The sequence below is a fragment of the Diadema antillarum genome, unplaced genomic scaffold (assembly GCF_040938485.1).
Source record: "Diadema antillarum isolate AM-2024a unplaced genomic scaffold, OU_Dant_1.0 seq00000845_RagTag, whole genome shotgun sequence".
NCBI lineage: Eukaryota > Metazoa > Echinodermata > Echinoidea > Diadematoida > Diadematidae > Diadema > Diadema antillarum.
In genome coordinates, this window is record NW_027271719.1 from 919094 (window position 1) to 925270 (window position 6177).

Here is a 6177-nt window from a genome sequence, read left to right on the forward strand (position 1 = left end):
TCTTCTCTACACTATATGCATTGAACGCTAGTGGCAGTTCGCTAAAATTTCATGCTGCAAAAAAGGCCGTCGGCTCCAATTCGCGAAAAAGAATATATCATGTTTTACGGTAAGTACATAAAATCAAAAACAATAAAATGTGACAAAAGCTAGAAAGCTTCAGGCCATGCCGTGATAAATGTTGAGTTGGTCTTGCATTTGTGCATAATAATCACACACACAAAAAAAATGTTGATGTGCAATCTCACTATAAAAAATTTTGAATCAATTTCATAATCACCCCTAAAATTAAATTAAACAAAGCTCTAAACAATCAAATTAAGCACCAGCATTTCTTTCAACGCAAATCTTGTGCGTAACTGGTAACATAACTTTAAGGCCAGTGCATAACCACAACTTGCTCAGTTTGGAGAAAGTTCAGGTGTCCTTGCAAGACATTCTACTGTTTGTGACCCTTGTAAACACATCACCTAGTATGTGAAGAGTGCTGCAGCATTATACATGTACTGTATCAATCCACTACCACTGTGAATGGTGACACATCTTGGGAGGTCAAAAAATTCCACTAAAAATTCTACTAAAAATTCAACATATTGCAACATATGTTACACTGGCAGAAACATTCGACAGTGTGAATAATCTCCATACCTACATCTTGTAAATCATAATCATGAAAATTGTACACATTGAACAACGATTTTACCACTTTCCAACTCAATGAGCTGTGTTTGTGTGTATGTTCGGGGGGGGGGGGGGTAATAGGGTACCCTCACATGACAATTGTACATGTACAATGCTTGCTGTAACATAGGTGCCAAATCAAAAATGAATTTTAGGTTAAATAAGACACAATAGAGTCCCTCTCTTCTTGTAGAGTCCCTACTGGTCAGGGCTCACTGTCCTGTGAATTTTGTGGTGACATTTTTCATAGGTTTACATTCTATCCATTGCTTGTACTTGTCACAGTACTTGTACTACCCTTGGTGCAAACAAACCATTTCATAACTACATTGTACTCACAATATTGTGCAAATGTGGCAAAAACATTGTGAACACCTTTACAACATATGCAAGGCTGTGATTTGGCACATACAACTGAACTCCTTCACATCAAAGGAGATCATGATTGACAAAATTTCCAGAGACTGGATCCTGCTATCTCGACGGATAAAAACAATTACACATATAATGCTTCAGACAATATTGTGCAATATAACACCCACTCAGAATCAAAATTCAGGATCGGCAAAAGTGGTGCCAACACATGCCCCCCTTCCACAGTCCACACTGTAGTAGAGGCACGGACAAGCTAACTGCCCGCACACTAGACCGGCACACCAATGTTCTCTAAAGGTGGGGCGAGATCTGCACAGATGTGAACAATGCCAAATACGAAACACAACGTGTGTACGTGTGACCTGCATCGCTAGCGAGCATGGACAATCGTTCTTCTTGTTGCAAAGAATACTACTTTGCCATACGTATTGTGGCTCTGAATTATGACAGTGGATTTTCATATGGATTTCAACACAATTTTGGACATGAAAAGCAGCATTACACAGGATACGAACTTTGCAAATTTAGAGGGGGGGGGGGGGGGGGGAGGGGGAACTCAATAGCATCACTCGTTTATAATCGTTCGTTCGTCAGGATTGTGTACCTTACACACAGCTGCCATGGCCAGCACAAAGTTCCAATGTGGGCCAAAGTCAACTAAACATACTTATCAACTGAACTAGTCTCAACTAAACTTATAATGCATGCAATATTCTGAATTTTCATGACATACATTGTACGTTGTATAATGCATCTTGAGTAAATATTTTGAATTCTCTGCATCAAATAAATGTTGGATCGTCCCTGTATGGACCCTACACCACAAAGAGAAATGCCCTTTCCTGCATAAGTAATGAAAACAATGGCCGCTACTCTTAAAAAGTTGCTTTGCATGTTCAAATACACTAACACTAACCAGAGGGTCAGCTTATATTTCATAAAGGCAAAGTACCCAAAATGAGTAATTCACTTCCTTAAATTCTATAATCACTTGAATTTCCATGATTTTGGAATTTACTGTTAATAATACTCTTATGGTTTCTGACATACACACAGCACAGCACACCCCCTCCATCAGTGAAGTGCAGATCAGCTAAACGCTGCACTCAACAGATACCTTGATGTCAAGCTTACCTCACATCAAGAGAGAAAAAAATACATTGCATTGCTCTCCTTGCATAAGGTTTAAAATGTTAATAAAATTCTTGACATAAAATGAAGTGAGACACCTCAAGTAAGGGCCTTGGACAATTGTCATGCAATGACACCACATTTGCACACGTTGATTTGCTTCATGTTCAAACAAAGATATGCTTGAAAAGGAAATTATTTCTCCTGGCATTGCTTTTTTTTTTCTTCCTTCCAAGAAAATGACTTTAAAAATATCTTGAAAGTTACATAGACATCTTGAAGAAGCATAAATGTGACCTAAACCTACTTATTCGTGGTGAACAGAGAGCTTACTCCCCGTCGACAAAAGTCTCTAAAATGACATTCAAGTCAAATGTGGAGAACGAATGTGGATACACTAATCTTTGCTAATTCATATAGCGCTTTCTCTCTCTTGAAGCTTTACTACATGTACTTCAGTTTTACTTTGCATACACCTGACTGAAAGAGAAATAGAGGTATATTCATCCCAAATGTGACCACACGACTGATAATACAAAGGTACGTACGTGTACACACGGCGAGATCACCACTACAACTAAACATCTGTAAGCCCACTACAAGTACAGTTCACATGAAAATATGTTGTCGTTACTCTTACAACCTACCTTGGAAGCATATATTGTTATTTTTTTTTCTTCATATTTCTCGTTAATCGACTAAGGACTTCATTCAATTTGTTAAGAGTGAACTATCTTCCACTTAAGCATGCTTTGCAGGCGAAGTCCGGAAAGAGGAAAGCGAAGTAGATGGGAAACTGACCCCATATTGTCATCACTTGGCGTTACGGCATCACATCAAACTCCTTTCACTTCCACTTTCGATATGTCATATCAAGCTTTCAGAAATATTCGGGTGGTGTGTGAAGGCATGTCAAAAATAAAATCTCTGCATCAGTGTATGTGCCACATGAACAAGGTGGAACACACACACAGACACATACACGTATATTAAAATCATAATGAAGATAATGATAATAATTGCAGGTGGAAACCTGAGATAATTGTCAAGAGCACTGATGATGACGAGATAATGATGATAACGCTGAATAAGTTGGCATCAATCTTTGAATATATCAATACATCATATTCAAGAACCTAGCAAAAGAAGGAGGTAGTCAAACTCCCTCGAAAAGGAAGCATGACAGGAGGCTGAAAAGAGTTATTTTCTTTGCAAGAGGGGAGATGGAACTGCGATTACAAAAAGGTTCAAAGTCTTTTTGTTGCATGAGCCTGGAATGTATCGATAACCACCTGCAATTATGCAGACATGCCGTGAATGTGAGTGTGACCCATACAAAAAGGTACGAGTCTCGCGGAAAAGAAAAGAAGACGGAAATGAAAAATGAAATGAAAGGGAAAGAAGCTCGACAATTCTCTACTCCTCTTTCCGGACTTCATAGGGAATGGGCTGCCGGCGCAATTTTACCCCGAGTAGCCGAACTCCCTGGCGTCGTCTTCGGTGATATCGCCATAGCGCCACAGGTTTTTCTGAAAAGAGAGCAGATAACACATGGCAAAGATATTATTAATGAGTCTGTTCAACTGCCAGGCAAGCCATGAGCAACTGTGTCTGAGGCTGAAGTATATAAACTACCAGTAAGTTCACAAGTTCACAATTCAGTCTAATTTCTCAAATTCCACGACAACTGAATCTGAAGTGTGTTAATAAATATCCTAAAATCCCCTTATCACAAAAATGAGGAAAATGAAACCACAAACAAGCACCATAATTTCAACAAACAAGCATCATAATTTAAACAACACAGAAATCATTTCAACCCAAAGATAAGGATAAGATCATGTAATCTGAGAAAGCTGGTAATTTCGTGTACAGATATTTTTGTGTAATATGACACTGAGGCTATTGTAAGTGCATTAATGACTGTCCATTCACTCTGTAACTTTATGCCATCAAGATCAGGTGGCGATATTTTTGCATGTTCTTAACCCATCGAGGACGAGTCCCGAGTAGACTCGGGCAAGTGTCTATGGGAAATGCATGTTGTAGCAAAATCAAATTGTCCTCAATGGGTTAAATTTGTGGTCCAACAGTGATTCATGAAATATAGAAAAATACCCGCTTTTAATGTACCTTACTACAACAAAGTAATCATTGGTGGTTTAACACAGACTAGCAAAAGCTTAGGAAATGTGATGAAACTAGAAATGTCGCTACGGCGACTGGTATGCCTCCGCCATAATGCATGGTTCTCCTAATAGGTCTATAGTACCATGTCTTGACAATGTGTGATGACAGTTTCACACAATTGGCAAAATATTAAAATGACAGGTTTGCCACAAATGTGCTGAATGTTCACTTTCCTAGAACTAGGTTCAATTGGATGAATGATTAAAACGTCAGAGTGCAGGTTTTTGGGGGAACTGATGATTTTTACTTGACTTTTGACCCTTTTATAAGTTCACGCATTGAGCAATTTTCAAGGTATTGAGAAAACGTATAATTTCAGTATCAAATGGTGAAAAAATATTATCTAAACCGGGCCTTTGACCTTTGACCTCACAGTTCCAAAGAGAATCACTGTTAGGTAGAACATGCATAAATATGTACGTTTCATGATAATACCTTGAGTTACTTTTGAGATATGGAGGAAAAAGTGCAATTTAGCACTTTCACTTGACCTTTGACCTTTTAACCTTTTGGCAAGAAACTTCCCACAGAATATATATTGGGTAATACATGCATACATCAAGTTTTAAAAAAATCCTTCAGGCATCGCATAAATATAAGGAAAGTAATGATATTTTGAGGAGTTGACCTTGACCTTTGACCCATGACCCCCAACTTCCCTAGATAATCACTGCTCATTGGTACATGCATATATCCTAAGTTCCATGAAGATACTGTGAACCATTTGCGAGATATGGAGAAAAAACATGAAATTTCAACCTATTTTTCACAAAACCTGTGACCTTTGACCTTTGACTCCGTGACCCTAAAATCCAAACAAAGTATTATCCCCCCAGGATATACCCTCATACCAAGTTTGATGCAAAACCACCTCAAAGTTCTTGAGATATCGACAAAAACAAAACGGGACGGACGTACAGACGTACGGACGTACGGACGGACGGACGGACGACGGACGACCCGAAAACATAATGCCTCCGGCCACTTCGTTGGCAGAGGCATAAAAAAAGGAAACAAATACATGAAAACAGAAAAAAACAGAAGGAAGAAAACATCTGAGCTCACATGGGCTTTGCGGGCGACCTCCTGTGCCTTGGCGTAGTCTGCCACGAGCTTGGCCAGCCGCTTCTCCCGCCGGGGCTCGGCCAGGAGCAGGCCCTCCTGCAGGAGTCCCTCGGCCACGTCCTCCTTGGGCTCCTTGGCCGTCAGCAGGGTGACAAACTCCTGGCCCACATTGCGGTACTCCACGTTGGCTAGGTAGGTGTTGTTCAGGATGGTGGTCTGCAGAGCATCCAAGGCATCCAGCTTGGCATCTTCCTAGAGAGGTTAGGGGGATGGAGGAAAAATTAATTGACAAATATGATATTATTCACAGTGGAAAATAGGTTGAGGCACTGTAACAAACATGCAAGGATATTTAGAGACCCAGTAACGTGGGGATACCATGGAGCAGAAAGGCTGGCCTGGCTCGGATATATTCGAAAATCGCCATTATGAATTGTGTATAACTTTATTACTGATCTCTATTTAAGTACACACACAGCAAAAGAATCTCGACTGGAATCGAACGTTACCAATAGGTTTATGCTTCAATGCACAGATTTGCTGACCAGTGCAATTCGTATTTTCTAATGTACCACAGTGGGCAGCAAATGATTCGGGCAATTCATGAATCCTCATGCTACAAGGTCTGCCAATCACAAAATCAACTAAATAGAGGTAGGGAAACTGAGAAAGGGGTGAGGGGAACAGAAGTGATCATAAAACTTTTATGTAATGCCAAAAGAGCCGAGGACAGAG